The sequence below is a fragment of the Vulpes lagopus genome, chromosome 23, assembly GCF_018345385.1.
Source record: "Vulpes lagopus strain Blue_001 chromosome 23, ASM1834538v1, whole genome shotgun sequence".
NCBI lineage: Eukaryota > Metazoa > Chordata > Mammalia > Carnivora > Canidae > Vulpes > Vulpes lagopus.
Window position 1 is genome coordinate 32,187,665 of NC_054846.1, and position 20,597 is coordinate 32,208,261.

The 20,597-nt window shown below is 36.5% G+C and overlaps 1 long non-coding RNA gene and 1 pseudogene across 3 annotated transcripts in view; both read left to right on the plus strand.

Annotated features, from left to right (window-relative positions):
- The first annotated feature begins 5,010 nt into the window (after positions 1-5,010).
- Positions 5,011-20,597, plus strand: part of LOC121481668 — a 99,570-nt gene continuing 83,983 nt past the window's right edge. For all 3 annotated transcript variants that reach the window (XR_005985338.1, XR_005985337.1, XR_005985336.1), the window contains exon 1: positions 5,011-5,210. This is a non-coding gene — a long non-coding RNA (uncharacterized LOC121481668). The remainder of the gene's footprint in view (positions 5,211-20,597) is intronic.
- LOC121481665 lies at positions 14,613-18,318 on the plus strand (annotated as a pseudogene).

Consider the following 20,597-nt stretch of genomic DNA (forward strand, 5'->3'; position numbering starts at 1 on the left):
AAGTAATACTTTAGTGAAACAGTTTTCAAACACTTACCATATAATGTGGTATGAGTGGCAGGAATGGTAAAACAGAAATGTGTAGCAGCATTTCTGAAATTGAAATCGAAAGCAGAGACGGGCACTGAGGTGGACACTTGACGGGATGAGCACTGGGTGTTTTTCTGTATGTTGGTAAATTGAACACCAATAAAAATTAATTAAAAAAAAAAAAAAGAAAAGAAAAGAAAGCAGAATGGTCCTGCATAATTGCAAGATGGTTTAAAAACTGAGTACCAAGAGCTTTGACTTCCTATACAGACACTTAAGAAATGGTGCAGCACTGATATTCTTTTGGTATAAAGGACAATAATCATGTGAGACAACATGGACTTGATGGCTCTGTCTTAAAGTGATTATGAAGGCTCAGATTCTGAATAGAAAGATATTTTAGGAATGCCCTAACCATTATCATTTACTGATTTTATTTTCTTTTTATGTAGACAGGAGACAGATATACTAAAATTAATGTTTAGGTAAGTCCAAAAGAGCTTTTTTAGTATTTGAAGTTAAAAAGTCGAACTAATCAGTATTATATCACTTGGTTGGATGATTTTTTTTTTTTTCTTTCTCGGCTCTATAAAAAATAAGGTGCCTACGAATGGTCTGAGATTCACTAAAATATGATCGTTGATAAGTGATCTGTTCATAGTGATTTTTAACAACTAGGTTTTTTTTTAACTCATTCATCTGTTGTGAACTCTCGTTTTCTTCTAAAAAAAATCTTTTTTACTATAATTTTTAAGTGTTAATTTCCTCATTCCCCCATGTGATTATTTCAAATTCTTAAATATTTATTCTAACCCATAATCATCTGTATGTTTTGCCTCATAACAAAATAAAATTTCATCCAACACATACTAACTAAAATCAAAGACCATCAGAGCAGGAAAAGAAGAAAGGAAGACAGGGATAAATGCAGGCTGGCATTTCTTCTTTAGAGCAGATTTCATTGTTTAGACATTGCCATAGCAATGAGATTCATCAAATATTCAAAGCTTTGTTTGATATCAAAGTATAAGTTGTAAAAATGGAATATTATTGCTTTAGTAGAAAAAGTAACTTCTAGATAAATTGCTGACATAAGTGTGCTTTCAACCTGTGATGAAAAGATTGTAATGGTAATAGTAAAACCTTTACACACCATTTATTTATTTTAGAATTTTGAGTTTTCACCTTTTTTTCTTTTTAAGAAAAAAATTTCTCTCTCTAAGCTTGTCACTGTGTTTTATTTGACTCACTATTGCTACTCTTGCCAAGACCTGTAGAGATTCTGACGATGAAAAGGTATACTTGGTGCAGCCTTGCCTACTATGAAGCCAGACCTGGAAATCTGTTTCCATTTTCTCTTAGCTGAGTGACTCTGGCAAACCACCTAACCTCTCTGTTCCTATTTCCTCAATTGTAGAATGGGATTAATATGATACCTCTTTATAGAATATTTCTTATTCAAGTAATATATTAAACACTTTCTGCATATCATTCCATTCAGTTTCCACAAGCCTATAGAGAAGGTGCTATAATTATCTATACTTTATAGATCAAGCACTAGCAAGGTCATTATAGAGTTAAATGAAAGAATATGTACTTGTAATACTCTTCTTAGTTTGGATAGTAGGCACTCAGTGTGATGATAATTATTATGTCATCGAGGATGACAAAAGTGTAACAGTGATAACAATGATAACAATGACAGAAATAAAATTTCTCTGCATCAGCATTATGTCATCATCTTAGATTAATATGATTGTAACTTTTAGAAATATTATCATCAAGAGTTTACTTAATAAACATTTATGGACAGCCTTTTATGGCCAGACTCCGAAAGGATAAAGAGTCTCCAGATTAGTGGGAAAGGAAAAATAGATCAAAAGAGAAAAATATTGAGAAGAACTGATGAAGGAGGGAAGGAAGGAAATCAGGAGGAGAAAGCAGAGAGATCAAAAGAGGAAGGAAAGGAAGGCAGAGTAATCTTGTAAGAAATGCAGCTGGTTTCATTTGGATTGCACCATAGGAGGTATATTCCAATCTCTAATACATGCCATGCATCAGCGCCCATATTCAGAAATCAGCTGCTGGGAAGACACATGTAAACACAGCAGAGCATTTTTTTAAGGATGTGTGGTGATGCATAGCGCCTGTCAAACTGGAATCTGGCTTTATACAAAATGACTGCTGGATCACTGGTCCTAAATCAGTGTGCCATCTGTAAAAAAAAAAAAAAACAAAAACAAAAAAAAACGCACTGTAGCACATATGTGCACGATTGATATAAAATGATGCTAAATTATGAAATCCAGTGAGAACAAGATGGATTTTTTTTCATTCATGCTGTGACCAGGATTTTTTTTTTCCTAAATATACATAACTAAGGATTATGGAAAAGGTAGGGGTGGTTACAGAGAAACATAGAGAAAAGGAAGGGGGGAAAAAGGGCAGAAACATCATAGTAACTTCCAGCTGCTTCAAATTCCTTGGAAAGAGGTTTGGTACAAATTCTATCAAGAAAAATAGGTGCATTCAATAGCTTTAGATACATTTTGTGTCGACCCAGTTAATATGTCAAAATGTTCTGCTTTAAGCAAGAAGACAGAAAAGCTTTTGCCACACCACAAAGGGGCATCTTAATCCCATCACTCCTTTGTCACTCTCCAAGCAAATAGCATTATGTAAGCATCTGATTTGCATCGGTGGGATGGCCTTGATTTCTGAGAAGCCTGCTTGCAATTCAATAAGCTCCATGCACAATGTTGCCTTTCATGTGATTCCTTATGGTGTGTTTGATAATGATCATAATACTCTTTTCCCCAACGGAGAACACTGAGGCAATGGTTGCAAAAGCAAATTTTGTCTCTGTGCGAGTTAGGGGGTATATGAAGACTGAGAGAGAGAGAAGTCTTCATATTTTACAATTTCTGACCTGGATTAAGAAAGTTTGCAAGAGGTCATAAAGTCACAGAGAGGCAAGGGTGAATTGATGGCTTAGAAATGAAGACTGGGGCAGTTTGAAAAGGAAAAGAGTAAGAGAAAATAGGAGAGAGGGAGAAAGAGATGAAGAGAGAGAAAGAAGAGACAGAGACAAGCAGTTGACAGAGAGAGAGAGAGAGAGAGTCATAAAGAGAGACAGAAGACAAAGGAAAAATAGAAGTTGCTTGGCTAGGTCAAGAGGTAGAAGAGCAATTTTGCAACCATTGAGGTCAAAAGTTCATGTGAAATTCATCAAATGCTCATTTCCCTAATTCATTCCTTCTCAGCTTTTTGAATATGCTGGTTATGCCACAGAATCTTGTAAAGCCTGGAGTTTTCTTTCTATTTCCTACTTTGAATAGTTAAATAGCAACTACCTCCTTTATAGTCCTGTAAATCTTAATTTTGTTTCCATCTGAGCTGAGCTGTTAAAAAGTTAATAATCTAGAGCTGTTTCCTGCTTTGGCTTGGATATTTTTTCACAGAAAGAAAATGATGTACTTCTTAATGCGATAGACATGGCTCTGGGTCACTAACTTGGACCTTCCACGTAGGGTGGCCACAGTGTTAGAAGCAATGTCCAAACACAGATGTATCTGCAAATGACAGAAATGTGGAGAGATACTACTGGGGGGAGTGAGGGGATAGGAGAAATGACACAAACAATGGCTGTCAACAGCAAGGAGCTTGAGAACGAGGTTCATACATCTTATAGCCATCACCACACAATCAGGTACAGGACAATGCACAGAAAAGATTCTCCATATTCATCATCATTGACTCAAAGTCATGAACTCATTGCCTTGGTGCCTGTAATAAAAACAAGAACAAAACAAAGTTCCTAATCTCAGGTTGTGTAAAGTCAAGCAGGGATGACACAGGTAAACCAGCAGAAATAACATAAATATCTCTAAGACATTGTCCTCATATAATGTTTATGTTCCCAATTTGTTGCAAATGGCATACAATATTTTGGAAATAGGAAGATTATATAGAGTTTCTCACCTTGACATTAACATTTTGAGCCAGATAACTCTTTGTGAAGTGGGCTGTTCTCTTGTGTATTGTAAGATGATTAGCAGCAGCCTTGACTTTTATGCACTAGATGCCAGTAGCAACTAGCATCCCAGTTTTAATAACCAAAAATGTCCTCAGATATTGCCAAATGTTCCCCTAGGGGACAAAATGCCCCCAGTTGAAAAACATTGCTACAGAGCCTTCGGTTCTTCCTTTCTTTTTTTTCTTTTTTTCTGATGACTTTTTGGATTTTTGCAGTGTCAGCCTTTGTTATCTTTTATCATAGATGCAGTAAAAGTGGCAAAGTCCTGGATTTCCTCTGAACTTATTCATTCCTTCTTCCACAGTAGAGGAGCCCATGGTAACTCCATTAGAGATGACAGTCCCAGCTTCCTTTGCAGGTAGATGTAGCCATGTGACTTCATTTAGTAACTTAGTAAGCTCTTAGTGACACTTGTAAGCACTGGCATTGAAATAAAGAGCAAACAAACTCTTTTCTACTTATCCTTCCTTTTGACTGTGAGCAGGAACATGGATAGGAGTGACTCAGCTTCAACAATGCAAGAAAGATAACACCCTAGAATACTTAAGCCCCTGTGTCTTGGTGCCTCTTTGTCATAGAAACTTTCTGATCCGATCTGTTAGAATTCTGATAGCTGTAGAATATATGGATGATTCCTTGCACATATATATTTTATATGCATGTGCGCGTGCACACTTATGATCAGTGTGCAGAATTCTGGTTAAGCAAGACATTTAGGAAGAGCAAAACATATACGTGAGTTCATGTCCATATAGGAATATTTCTTAAAAAGCTATAGAAACCTGGATGATGGAGTAATTAATTCTGCCAATGGAGCTTCTGGGCCATAGGTGATGAATAAATTTGTCAGAAAGATGAACGAACCAATGAAAGACTGTTCTCTGGTTTCACAACTCCAAAGGCTCTCATCTACAAAGAGACTGTGGTAGCTATGCAGACAGACGGCTGCAGTGACATTGTTTTAGGGAAAGCACTTAGCTGCACTCTCACTTCACACCAGGATGGTCACCAGACTTCTGGAAGTGACGGGTGCTTTAGCCCAGACAACTGACACCTGAAAACTGGATGTTTTGACTATAAGAGCTCTATGTTTCTCTCGCCACGTGTAGAAAGTCCCTGAAAAAGACGTCAACAAAATTTGAAGGTACTTTTAATGATGCATCTTTCCATGTCCTCTTCCTCTGTTTTCCAGTGATTGGGATCGTCTGTCACATGGGCTGTCCTCTCTGAATTAGATGTTCCGCTCTAAACACTAACATAGCCATCCAGCAAAACAAACTAACATTTGAAATTATACTTATTTAAAAGGTACATGATGGGGCCACATGGGTGGCTCAGCGGTTGAGCATCCGCTTTTGGCTCAGGTCATGATCCTGGGGTCCTGGGATAGAGTCCCACATCAGGCTTCTCCCTCTGCCTATGTCTCTGCCTCTCTCACTCTGTGTCTCTCATGAATGAATAAATAAGATCTTTAAAATAAATAAATAAATAAAAGGTGCATGATGATTCAAATATGTTTTCTTAAATTAAACTAAACTCAAACTGTCTCATGAAAATCATTATGCACTGCACTGTCCTGCTTACTTGCGTAATTGAAAGAATTAGCTATATGAAAAAGGAATTGAGTTGTCCTGGCACCATTTTTTTTCCCCTAGAATTTGCATTCTCTCAAATGGAAAAAAAGCTGTATCATATTTTTAGGGTGGGTCACAATTACATCTCACTATAGTGAATTCCAACATTTCTTGTACATTAATAAATCAGTGAAATTTCTCATGAAACCTTGCCACACTCATTTTTCACCACATTTTTCAAATATATTTGGTGTTTTTTCGGTGCACTATACTCAAAACTTCTTACATCCTTGAATTTATATAATATTCTGATGGATCCTGGTATCGACGCTTCTTATCTATTATTTTATTTTTACTGTACACACTGAATCTCTTTGGAAAAAAAAAAATTAAGAAGTTTGATTCCCTTCCCCACCCCCACACTCTCAAAAAAAGTCTTTCTCTGTTCTTTTTTCCCCGTTTGAGAGTGGCAAGAGATCCATTCTCTTCATTTAATCCTTTCTTCTAGCAGCAACTCAATAATGTTAATTCTTTGCTTTGAAGATACCATGTGTTCCTGTTTCATCCACATTAACTCTTTCATGGATATTTCATAACAAAGTGGTAACACTCTAGAGAGTTTAATTGTGAAAGGTATCAGTATTTTTTTCTTAAAAAAATTTAATTTTGAAAATCTTCTAAAATATTTAGTAAGCCCTTGCAAATGCAATATTGATGCTAACTACCCAGATGTAGCCCAGACTTCACAGGTTAAAGGAACACTTCCTGGTAAGACTGCTCTTATGCCAGAAAAGTGAATTATAAGTTTAGGGATAACCAGACTATCCACATTTCTGATCAACTACCTTCCAATTTGGGGATTTCCACTATCCCTTCAGAAGCAATAATTCACTGGAATGACTCACAGAACTTAGGAAAATGTATATGTGTGTATATATATATATATATATATATATATATATATATATATATACACACACACCCACATGCATTATATATGTATAATTATGGTATAATTACACTTCTATTATAATTAATGGATACAAATCTGAACCAGCCAGAGAGAGAGACACCTAGGGCAGGACTTGCGAGGGTCCCAAATGTGAGGTTCCTCTCTTTTCAGGAGACATCACCCTCCTGGCCCATGGATGGATTATTACCAACCAGCGAAGTTCACCAGAATGCCAGAGTCCAGAGTTTTTATTGGGGTTTCATTATGTGGGCATGATTAATTGATTCACTGACCACAGGATTGAATTCACTTTCCAGTTTCTGCTTACTCCCTGGAGGTCAGAGGACAGGAGATATCGTGTGACTCAAAGCTCCAACCTTCTAATCACATGATCAGTTTTTCTGGCCCCCATCCTGAAACTATCTAGGGACTCTCCATGAAGGGACCTACCTTATTTGTATAAATGCAGAGTGGCCCCAGGGCTCACCATGAAAAACAAAGGTAGTCCTACCCCTCAGGAAAGTGCAAGGACTTTGTCTCCCAGGAAGCTGGGACAAAGAGGAGACAAATTCTTTATTATAAAACAGACTTCTTTTCTAAAACGAACTCCATTGTATATATATATATATATATATATTCTCTCTCTCTCTCTCTCTTCTATATATATATATATATATATATATATATACTTTACCAAAATATTCACAAAGATAGTTAGTTTAATGCTTTTTATCTACTACTAATCTTTTCAGGAACATGAACGTAAAAGAAATTTGGGGTAAGGGGAAAGACCAAGAATAGAGTGTATATGTTAGGGTCAGCTTTGGGCAAAATTGTGAAACAGTTGAACATTAAGATATTAGAAATTGAAAGGATTTCAGAAATTCTCTACTTTTAGGTTATTATTATTATTTACTTTTTGTAGGAAAAAATATGTGTGGAGAATTAAGTGATTTGTCCTAGGTAAGAGAGAAAATTAACTCTCAAAAAGGAATCAAGATTCAAATCTCCCGGCTCTTTCCATGGTACCATTCAAGTATTTTTCTGGAGCCTGCCCCAGCTCTTTATTCAGGGCCCATACCTCCCACTTTGTCTCCCTGCCTTCTTTCTATCCCCACCTCTTGGGAGACTTGATGATACTAAGCTTCCTTTTTTCCCCACTGTTCTCTTCTACCTCTCTCTCTTTATTCCTTTGCAACTCCAGGGGGCTGAAAACTGAGCCATAAATTCTCTATCCTGCAAGTTCTGATCTCTGAAAGCTGGCAAGGGCAGGAATGTGCTAATTAACTCATTTACATCTCTCCCAGGTAGCATGGTACCTTAATCAGTTTCTTAAAATTAACCTTCTAGATTGGTGTTAATGAAGAGGATTTCAGAAAGGAGGCCCTTAGCACTTTTGTGTATACAGGTGGTCTTATATGCCACAGGAGGCAGGATCTGAGAAAGTAAGAAGGAACTCTCTTTTTACAGATTGGGTGGTTCACTGGGTGTGCTACTTAATGTGGTAGGAGAAAGAATCAGAGAAGAAGTGCCTGCTGCTTGATCCTCTCATGGTATGCTTCCTCTTCTCCCAGAGTAATCTTTCTACAATGGAAATCCAATGCGAAACACAGAGTTGAGGGACTGTCAGTGCCTCTTCATAGCCTTCAGTCCACTTAGCTTTGCTTGCGATGGTTTTCTTGATCTGCCTCCTGTCTCTCTTTCCGCCTAATCTCTAGCCACTCCAACTAATACCACTTTGTACCTATCGGTCGTATTACGCTACTGCTTGCCTTCCACACGCTGTTCCTTCTGCCTGGAATTCCCTTCTGCTAAGCCTCCTGGACCTCTTTAATGCATACAGGTAACTCCTTGAAAAAGAGGCATAAAACGACCTTTCTTTTAGTATTTCCCTAATACTCAGATTTGATTAAGGTGTCCCTCTTCTAGTCTCTTTCAGAAACTTCTGAGTTAGTACTTTTCATACTGTAATCTTTATTAAGTGTTATCTGCTTCTCTCAAATGGATTATGAATTCCCAAAACACAAGAACGTTGTGCTTGACTTTGTATCTTCAGAACCTGGCCTATGGCATGAGCTAAATTGATGTTTGGTGAATGAATGGATGTATGCATAAACAATACATACCATTATTCCTCCACCTTTATCTTTCCTAGAAAATTATGAAAAAAATTTTGAGCTGTAGACATTTAAAAATAATATCTACTTTAGGCTTTGGAAGAATCAGTAACTTTAATAAAACTGTGTGTGTGTGTGTGTGTGTGTGAAATTTCTCTCTCAATTCCCCAGTGTTCACAGGATATTATTTTGAAATCGCATTTCACATCATGAATTTTTTTTCCAAGAGAATGTGTTATGCTCTTTGTTTTCAAATATAAACAGTAGCGTTTCAGGGCTCTGCTGAAAGGTAAATGTTAGAAATTCTCATTCTTTGCAATGGTAAATATTTCAAAAGAACTGAAAGAGCAATATTCCCAGCTGCATCCACAATTGCCATAGCCACTATTATATTTTGACAAAATACCCATGGAATTTTGGCAGTTTCTTTTACAAATATCATAAGATTGTATTTTTTCCAACTTTTAAAGGGCAGTGTTTTCTCCTGGCTTCTGCTGTCAGATCATTGTCTTCTTACCATAAACCTGTTTCATAATTTACTCAATTCTGTACTGTTCACAGAGAGTGTAAACAAAAGTCTAAGTTCATAGCATTGTAAATTCTCCAAAATCAAAGATAAGCATCTACTGACCAAGCGGTGGGATAGCAGACTTCCGGCCATTCTAAAAGTCACCATTGTTACTCATCCTCACTTCCACAAGACTGGAGCTCTTTGCTTGGATTTTTATTTAAAAGAATATAAATAATGGATGAGTTAGTTGAAGTGACTAAGGTATTATGTAATACCTAGCTCTTCCAAAAATGACATTTCAAAGACAAGAGCTTATATTCAGACTGAGAATTTTATATAATGTGAAATGTTTGTACATATGAATGGACAAAGGGATAGCTATTGGTTTTTAAAATATGGATCATAAAAATTCACATTCAATGACATAGCAGAATGCAATTATTTATGTCAGCTATTTTGGCTTTGCTTTTCAGATGTTGGCATCAAAAAAGTTTAATGATATTTGAACTATTTGTTTTTGGATTGATTTTTATACTATTTTCACAGTTTCACAGGTAGTACCTTTTAAAAGTTTGGGCTTCCACTTTTGTATACACATATGTATCTCTGATTTTACATATCAAGCAGACCTCTGTGGCTCCTGTAATGATGTTGGCAAAATTTACTTGGGCTATTGTGAAATTAGCACAAAGGGGAAAATTAAAAAAAAAATAATAATGTTGCATGATATACTCCATGGAATCCTTAAGAGTTGAGAAACAGTGTAGTTTCCCTTAGCAAGATCTAAGGATCTAAGAATAGTTCTATTTTTTGAATTAATTAAGTAGAATTTTATATTTTAGGGAGGGGGAGGGGAGGACTTAAATATAAGCTCAGTAGCACAATTTTGGTATATTTTAGATAATTTTTTTAAAAAATTAAACTCAGGGTGCCAAGGTGGCTCAGTTGGTTGAGCATCCTGCTCTTCATTTCAGCTCAAGTCATGATCTCAGGGTCCTGGGATCAAGCCACCTGTTGGGCTTGCGTTCAGCAGGGAGTCTACTTGAGGATTTCTCTCCCTCTCCCTCTGCCCCTCCTCCCTACCACCTCCCCAACCCCCGCTCACTCTCTCTCACAAATATATAAATAAATCTGTAAGAAGATTAAACTCAAACAACACTAAAAATGTTTTTTTCTTTTAAGATTGAAATCTCAAATTTTAGAATATTGTAGCGAATAGTCGTTGACTTAAATATATGCACAATTAAGACAATTTAAACATTAACCACACTGTCTTAAAATAGAATATTCACAGTCTTGGGTAAAGCTGCCAAAGTAAAATAGTATATTGGTATAGTATTTGGATTCATATTGTCATCTTTTGCTGTATAGCCCAGGAGAAATATTTTTGCAAAGTGAGCTCAAAGTTCACTGTGAACTGACACTTGGGATATACCTTGGAAAATGGCTGGTGAATCATCATTTTCTATTGAATATGTTTTTTTTTTTCTTGATAACCACATTTCTACTGTTTATGTAGTCTATTAGAACAATTGAGTAATGAATCTGATATTCTGATATGGTCATTAAAATTGCTAAAATTTAGGTAATGTTGACCAGGTATGGCAATAACTAGTAATTGTTGTTGTTGTTGTTGTTGTTGTTGTTGTTGTTATTATTATTTTGGTAAAGGTAATGCATTCTTTTGGGGAAAAAATGATTGTTGTTTCTCAGTAGGTCTTCTTGTGGGTCCAACTATGCGCCCAGGTTTACTCATGCAATTCAATTAAATTTGAGGGAGGGAGGGAGGAGTATATATTCAAAGAATACTTGAACAATGCATTTTCCTGTTCATGTTGATGCCTAAGAGACGTTTAAAACACACACTGGCCGGTTTTCAGGATTTATAGTAACTTAATTCACATATCTTGCTGATCCTAAGGGTGGACTCCAAATAGGCTATAAACGGCAATAAACACTAAAAGTAGTTCTGGCGGTATACTGCCAATGGAGTGTTTTGTAAAAAGTCCCCTCTTCCTATGAATGTTCTAATGTTGCAGACCACACTGAGATTGTAGAGGTCAACAAGGTTAGGAACACTGAGCTCTGCCAGTGACTTGCTGTGTGGTCTCCAGAAAAGATATTTAAACTTCCAGGGTTTCCACTGCCCCATGTATGGAAGAGAAATAATAACACTTAAATATTTCTCAGAGCATTGCCGTAATTAATTCTTCTGAAATGCTTTGAAATAAGCATCAAAGAGATTCACTTATGTGCTTCAGCTTTTGATTTTATTTGTTAATGAGGGAGAACATATTTTGCATGGAGAAAAAAATTCTTGACAATACAAATGGTAAAATTCTTTGCATTATATTAATTTTTTTCTACATGATTTCATTAAGATCCTGAGAGAAATGGGAAAGGTCCTTTCCATTTCATGTGGATGTCCAGAGGTGGTGACCTCCATCCTATAGCCACAACCACTGCCAGATAAGCAACAGGCACTACAGATGCAAGATTACACAATGACGCATATTTGGGAAGTTTTTATCTTAAAAGCTTTCCTGATATTACTTAGGGTTGATAACATTATTCGATTGACTAAAATTTCCCAGTTAAGATATCTTCAATAGAAAATAATGGAAAATTCATACTGACTTCAACAATGAAAGACATGCTTATTTAATGGCAAAGATCAGAGGTGATAAATGGTAGTAATCGCTTTTCACTAGGCTATGCTATAGAAAGAATTCCAAAATGCAATAGCTTACAACAAAGGTTTCTTTGAAGCAGGCTACTTCTCTACAAGTGTCTACTTTATCCTGGTATGCAGGCTGAAAGAACAATCTCCACCTAGGAGCTCTCAGGGAATAATATAAAGAGAAATGGTACAACTGTATACTGACTTTTAAAGTGTCTTCTCAGAAATCACATGCATTTTTCCAATTCACAAAACAGGTTTCATGGCAAAGGCTGATGTCGAGGGGGTAGGTAAATACAATTCTTAGAGGGATGGGCAGTGAATATTCTGGAATAATAATTCAACCTACCACTTAAAATAAGGTTCAGAGACAATTTGATGAGGGCCCAGCTCCATTTCCCTGAGTCACTCCCTTACTTCCTTATTGGCCTTGAATTCAAGTTATCTTCCTTCATGGGAGTAAACTGACAATCATTCTAGGTCTCCTATCCGGAAATCATCCATCAAAAGAAGAAAACTCTTTTTCCAACCATCATAAAAAAGGTGTGGGTTTCATTTTGTTAGGCCCACTTAAGTCACAGTGTTCACCCCAGAATTCGCCACTGGCCAGGGAAGGCCAGACATTTAGAAGTCTAAAACCTAGGACTGAGATCATTAGGTGACTTAGACTAACAGCACCCCCACTCGGAGTATTTTACTTGGAAAGAAACAGAATTCACAGAAAATTGTTACAAAAAGAGGATTCAATACCAATAGAATAAAATTAATCTTGGTTTGAATCCAAATCCTCCACTTCATAGCCATGTGACCTTTAGCAAGTTACTCACTTTGCTAGCTACAGTCTCCAATCTTAAAAAAAAGGAGAGTAATGGATTTATAAGGATTTTGACAAAAATTCAGTGAGCTAATGCATATACGTAAAGGTGTTGCCTAGTATAGAGTAATGATTGATTAACGTTTGGTGTTGTATAAAGTGTTACAAGAGTTTTGAGATGGTAGAGATCGCAGCTCGAGGGATTGGAAAGTTTTTGTGGAGAATGTGGCATTAAGTTTGATTTTAACAACCGCATAAAATTTCCACGTTAGAAATCTCTAGAAGATAACAGGCAAGCATTCAAGCCTACTGGATTGTGTCCAGCAAAGGTGCGGAGGCGGGAAATCGTAAGGCACACTCAGAAAATGGAAACGAGGCAAGTGAGTTCTATGACAGTTCTCATTCACATCTTTCCCACTCCACCACATCTTCTTCTATTTCCATCCCAAGACTGCAATGATCTTTTTACCTCATCAACTATGTTATTTATACCTGTGAGCACCTCTGCTCCAGCTTTCTCTGATTTTTCCTCTATGAAGAACTTCTACATTCACCCTTTTCACGAATGCTTGCTTATTCAAGCAGGACATTTTCAGTATTTTTATCTACTTGGCCATGCTGTTATCCATCTTATGTGTATGTTAATATTTCATAATTTCAACACACTCTGGGCATGAATAAAAAATATATACCTTTATTTAAAATGTGTGTAATTATACTTTTTGCTGACTTGAGGGGAAAAAATAACTTTCAAGTGGAATTAATTTTATCCCCAAATAGGCAATTAATAATGTATATTATGTACATTACGTAGAGGATTCCTCATTTAGAGAATGACACAAGATTCATTTTTTTCTAATTAAATTGTACATTGTTCAAAATTGTGTGTGCATTATTTATCGCTATGCCTGATTTCAAATGAGAAGAATTAAATAAATACCCACAGCACTAGTTTTGATTTCCTTTAACAAACTCAGTCTTTACATGCTTAACACGAGCAGGAAACATTAGGAGCCAGCTGATGCCACAGACCATTTCATCATCAAAATACCAAATTCAACATTTCCAAAGCCCCCAATATAGCATATGTCATTTCAGTTGCTTGTCTTCAGAGATTCCGTTTTTCAAAACTTTATAATAAATTTTTCATTCTTTTGTTAGAAATGTATTTTTTTAAGATTTTATTTGTATTTATTTATCTGAGAGAGAGAGAGAGAGGGAGGGAGGGAGGGAGGGAGGGAGGGAGAGAGTAAACAGGGGAAACGAGCAGAGAAAGGGAGAGCAGACTCCCCTTGAGTGTAGACTCTGACACTGGGCAGATGTCACTACAGATATCATGACCTGAGCCTAAATCAAGAGTCTAGAGTCTGATGCTTAACCAACTGAGCCACGCGGGTGCCATGAAATGTATCAAAAGTTTTGCTGGTGATCTGAAAGGCTTTGCATAGTAAATGGAACATGTTGAACTTAATGTGAAAAATCGGGTCAAAATCTTTGAAAACAGTCATGATAATCACAGCTAAAAATAAATTAGGGTGGAAAAAAGACAAAAAAAAGAGGGTACATTTTTTAAATAAAACATAGCAGTCTTACACTGAATTCTGGTATTGTTCTCCTTGGTTTGTTTGTGTGTTTGTGTGCTTGCAGGCAATTTTTAACCACCACCAAGTATTCAGTTGTGTTGCAATTATTGCATCAGTTAGTGGAGGACAAAGAATTTCTGGCATAATTCTGGTGTGATTCTACAATTGAAGAGACATTGAAAGGGGCTTCACAGAGAACAGATTGAATGTAAGCTCTGTCTTAATAAAAGTTAATAGACCAGGCATGCCTGTATGCTGATAAAATATCTCTGGATTATTTCATGCCACAGAATATCTCTCCTTTGTCTTCCCAGTATGACAGTCTTGAATAAAAGTCAAAGGTTTTTAATCAAACCAGTTAGTTCCACCTATACAACATGAATCTGGTATAAAAAGATGTTCAGGGATTATTTGAATCCAAATAAACAAGAAGTTTGGGCCATTTGGCCAGTCTTGTAGAGCTCTGATTTGCATCACAATAACCTCAAGGTTAATTGGTTTTCATCTTAATTCAGATCCCATCACCCAGTACCACCAAAAACAAAATATCAAAATGAATTGATAAAATAGAAAAATTTATTACTGGGCATTCTGAATGATCTTTGATGTATAAAGAAGCAGAAGACCTCAGATATATAGCATTTTATTTATCAAGCTTAAAATTGGAATGGGAAAAAAAAAAGAAAAAAAATTGGAATGGAGAGGAAGACAATCAGGTTCCTAAATGTAAATTTCAATTTTAAAAAGCTGAAAAAAAATGAGTAAACATATGCAATAAGAAGTTAATCTATCTATAAGAAGTATACAATGACATGGACTTGCAGAGGGAGAAACAGTAAAAAATCCTTTAAAATGACAAAGAGCATTCATAGACCTATGTATAAAAAATATGTTCTTGTCCTGAAAGTCTCTGTTTCTCTGCCGAATGCTGTCCTTATTGACCGCACTCAATTATATAAATGGCTGAGTAGAACCTGCAGAAACCTCTAGTATAACTAACTTCCTGCCAGCTAATCTTCCCTTTCTTTTGAGGACTAAATGGAATCACAAATATACAATCGCTTTGTGAATGGTCATACACCAAGCAAATTTAACTTGTTTTGCCTTGTGGCAGGCCACTGCTAAGTGATTTCAGAAGGGCAAGATGAAACAAATTCGGTTTATATCATGATTTCCCTCCAGACAACTCTTGGGATGATTGTAAGCATATATACATATATCCCCCCTATCAAATAGGAGAGAATATTCCATTTTTTTAAATAAAAATCCCCTTAAGCACATGATTACTTCACTTGTCAATTCCTTTGATTTATTTGTTTGTTTTTCCTTATCAAAGAGGTCAGTTTTGCAAATTGTGCTGCAGATATAGATACAGCATGGTTTTGAGTACAGGTAAAAGTAAATTACCTGGTTGGTTTCCAGGATCTTGTAGATGCCCATCATTTTATTGTCAGCAGTGCTGAGAGCTCATTTCATTGGGGAATCTTCCATAATGGCTACTTTCCACACCTGCTTTTTGTGAAGTTGTTCAGAAGAATCATTTCATGGGTGTCCTGTAGTGCTTTTTTCCTTCCCCTTTCAACTGGTTACCTTTTACCCTGGAACTCATCCAAGAACTTTTCCACCCACTCATCATAACACTGTGCACCCCCCTCCCCCCAGCCTGGCATTTCACTCAGAGAAAGCTTAATGCCATCTGCAAACTGGGAAATTCAATTTAGAGCAGTTGAGAAAATGTGAAATATAATTGATCTTAGCATATTTTCAGTACAACTCAGCTCTTAACCAGTTTATGTCTGAATTAATGCTATGGAAAACCTAGGTAATAGAGTGTTGTGGGTTTCCCCCCACATTACAGCATCAGACAACCATGCTTTATACAATGTAAATTGATTAGTTTTTAAAATAACTATAACACATTTCATTCTTTCAAAATATTTGATAATGAAATACCATATATTGAAGACTTACTGAGAGCTAGAAACAGTGTCTAATGTTCTAAGTCACTACAGAGGTGACTAATTTTGCTTTACTCTTAAGAAGTAGGTTAGAAATGGTCTTCTGTTCCTTACTTGGCACAGAAAATTAGGAAAAGGGATGAAACAACAATTTGAATCAGTTGCCTGAGTACTTACCAGTTACCAATTAGCATGACTCTGAGTACAGTTTTTAAAATGAGTTCAACAAAAGTGGTGTCGCTCCAATATTTTAGCAGTCACATAGTCTTTTTAAAAATCAATCTGATGCACAAGAGATTAAAATTTCCTTTTATCCTATAATGATTCTTTATCTCTTTCTTTTTCTTCATTGACAGTAACAATGAGCATACATTATAAACATTCAAACAGCATGGAAATGCACAACATGAAAAGAAGTGAAAATCCTGTTTGACAAACACAAAACTTTCAGACAGTAATTTAGGTGACTGCTGAAGTCAAATCAGCCTTGGCATTCGATTTATTTTTGTAATTTACTAGGTTGTTTAGAAAATAGGACATGTTAACTCTTACAAACAGGAAGATACAACCTTGTATTTGTATTGGTGTATATGTATGTGTGCAGACATGTACAGATGTGAGTTATTAAAAAAAAACCCAGCACACAGCCATAACCATCTAAATGAACCATAAACCATCTAACCATCTAAATCAGGTACACATGTTTGCAAGTTCAAATATAGTCCCAGAGATGGTAATGAAGATTTTTATATGAAGGCCTGACCCAAAATGAATTAACCTGGCAAGGAAAGTCAATATGCTGGTGGTCTGAATTGTGTTAAAGTTTAGTATATAACACATCTGAATGTGTGTCTTAACAATTTATTACAGTTAAAATATTAAATTGGAATCAAATGTCAGTGTACCTCTCAAGACACCTTGAAGACTTAAGTTTCCATAGAAAAATTTTTGAAAATCGCCTCTCAAAATATCACATCTACAGCAAACCTCCTTTATTTAAGAACTGTAATCCTTTCCAGTTTCTGCCTAATGTATAGATCTTCACATCAGATAGTTGGCAAGCATCAAGGAAGTCCGATACATACGAAATCTTTCTCACACACACGCAGTTCTCTAAGCAATCTATAGCCAATATCTACCCTAAAGAATAGATATTTGACATATATCAACTATATTTTGATTCTGGAGTTATAGAGAATATGGATAACTCCCAAGATGGGCTATACCAAAGGGAAGAGTATCATGTGGAACAGACAGTTTGTATAAAACAAAGAATATGGTTAAAATTGGAGGTAGATAGATGTTAATGGCTGATGGGAATGCAAATAGCCTCTACCTGCACAGGGAAAGTCTCCCTGCCTGCCTCACTTCCTCTTGCCTCCAGTACTTGAGCTTGCCAGCAAACTAGCTGGCCCCGGGGAGGGGGTGGAGGTTGGTCAACTAGGTCGGCAGCAAGTCCATCCAGCAGACCAAGCCCCTCACCCTGGAGCACACCCTCAACCTGTACCTTCTTACCAATTATACTTTTGATACACAAGAGGCCCTCTATGAGAAGGACAGCTCAGTTGCAGCCAGATTTCAACACATGAGGGAGGAATTTGATAAAATTGGAATGAGAAAAACTGTAGAAGGGGTTCTGAGGATACAGGAGCACCAGCTGGGAACAGCTTTCTTCAAATTACCTGGTGGTGAACTTAACCCAGGAGAAGATGAAGTTGAAGGACTAAAACGCTTAATGATGGAGATATGGGGTGGGGTGGTCAAGATGGAATCCTGCAAGACTGGGCCATTGAAGACTGCATTGGTAACTAGTGGAGACCAAATTTTGAACTTCCTCAGTATCCATATATTCTTGCACATATCACAAAACCTAAGGAACTTAAGAAGTTGTTTTTGGTTCACCTTCAAGAGAAAGCCTGGTTCGCAGTCCTTAAAAATTACTAGCTTGTAGCTGCTTTGAATTATATGACATTGCTTGAATTATATGATAATGCACCAGGATATGGACCCATCTTTCTAGTTCCCCTTAGCTTCTGAGCAGGTTCAATTTTATATACAATTGAATTCCAGTACAGCAGAGAAGTAAAAGAAGCCATCTCTGTGAGCACCGCTATACAAGAGTAGAATAAACACGGTAGAAAATTTTTTTGGTTTTTATGCCTTTCCCAATCCCTAGGTTGCTACCTACTTTTTGTTGTTTGAATGACAAGGTTAATATGAAGAACTGGATAGTGGTGTAAACGAATGTGATGATGTTTAATTTACTTTTGGTTCTACTCAAACTTTTTTGTACAATATTAAAGAATATGAACTTCATAGAAAAAGTTGGATGTAGATAGCATGTAAAACATGTGGTGAGATTAGGATTACTGTTTAATATTTAGTCGTTGGCAATGGTACCCAAAGGTGTCAATCTTTTCTTTTTTCCATAAATATATTTATTTAGTGGAAGAGAATGCTCAATTAGGGACTGTTTCATCAAAAATCTTACACAAATATGTTATTTTAAGGGAGGTCTTAAATCATAAACTTAGATTCAGTGGCTAGCGGATTTTCCTGTAAGTTTGTTTGTTTGTTTGTTTTATTCTTCTTGTGGCTTGAATTCTAAACTATGAATAAACCCTGGAACTGAGCCTCTACTTTTGCTACTTGATTAAGTAAGACCTGGCTAAGAAGCTGTATTTGTGCAGATAATGTAGAGGTATGTTAAAATATAAAAGGTATACCAATTTCTTCATATTTTTTAAACATCATCCTTACGGCAGTTGAGGGATTTAATTATGTCTTTTTGAATCCTGTTGTATTTTCTCTTATTAGCCTTCGTTCAACTTTTATTATCCATTTCTGTGACTGCACAAGATGAACTGAAAAGCTGAAAAACACCAGGCACATAAGGAATCAATTTAACTTGGGTCCCGGTTAAGAATGAAGAAAGATCTTGGTTCTGTGCCATACACAAAGGCGAGGGGCAGCATTTTGTCTTGGTTTTGTGCTACTTAATATACCACCTAAAACACTCCTTTCAAACGATGGTATTCAACGTGGGTTTTCCAGTTTACTGGAGTTCCATGGAAATCCTCCACAGCCATCTACATAATACAAATACGGGTAACAAAGGGGAAGAAGGGCTGGCATAAAAAAATACGACTTACGCTACTATAGAAAAAATAACATTAAGAAGCATGGAACAACTTATTTTAATATCAGGAGGCTGTTTGGGTTTTTTTTAAAGCACACCAAGTAAACTGCGTAGGAGGTCTGAGGGGGCTTTACTTTTGAATGTAGTCCATAAAATAAAAGGTTTGGGGTAAACGCTAATGGTTTTATTTACACAGCTGATTTAACATATCAGAAGGTTTAACACTGTAAGAGGGAAATAAAGATTCGTCATCCCTTCTATAAAATTTTCAAAGTCAGATGTGTCTCAGAATTCCGAATTTTTCAGATGTTAGAAAGGTAATACAAGACCTCTGCCATGTGTCACGTAACATTGCCAGGAGTATGTGTCTGGCTCAGCACCCGTAATTAAATATGTTAATACCTATCCAGCAAAATGTATGAATATTTCCATTACATAGGATAAAGATCATAAAGAACCCCATTTCCATCATCGCAAGGCAAAGCTTGCGGACAAATCTGTTTCCAGTGTTTTCTGCATTTCAGAATGGTAGTGAAAAAATTATGGGCCTCTACTGCCTACGACTTCTCCAAGGTGAGGACCGGCCCACATTCCCACCAGCATTTTACACATGGTTTCTTGCCAGGTCTTAGTCACCCTTGAATTAGTGTTTGGCATGGTCTCTGATACATAGTGAGTATTAATTGTTACATTGAATTATTTAAGTCAAGCATTACCATCAAGAAGTAGAACCAAAAAAGCAACCTCTGGGGAAGGTTCAGTGAGCCATCACCTGAAAGTCAATTGAAAAACAAAAGAAGGAGGTCTCACATGTTGCAGTGTGGTTTTATTTTGAGTAGAAGAATAAACTGAACAAGATACGCCATTTCACAAGGCATTGGGGCCCCCAAGAATTTAAATTTCTAAGCTCTGGCCCTTAGTTATAGGTCAATTCAGTTTAGGAGTTTAAAGGGCCCAAATAAGATGTATTCGAAGTGTTTGTCATACTTCTAGAAGGACCAGGCTGGGAGCTTGTTGACAGTTCATGGTACAGAATTCTTCTATCATGGAGTCTTGCAAATTGCACTAATAAACCTCATCAACTGAAATCGAATTATTTTCCCCTAAAGAATACTGTGACATTTTTCCTAACCTGAATCACCACAAAACAACAGCACTCTTTCCTAATTAGCCTTTGAAGCCATTTATCCAAACAGTATCAGA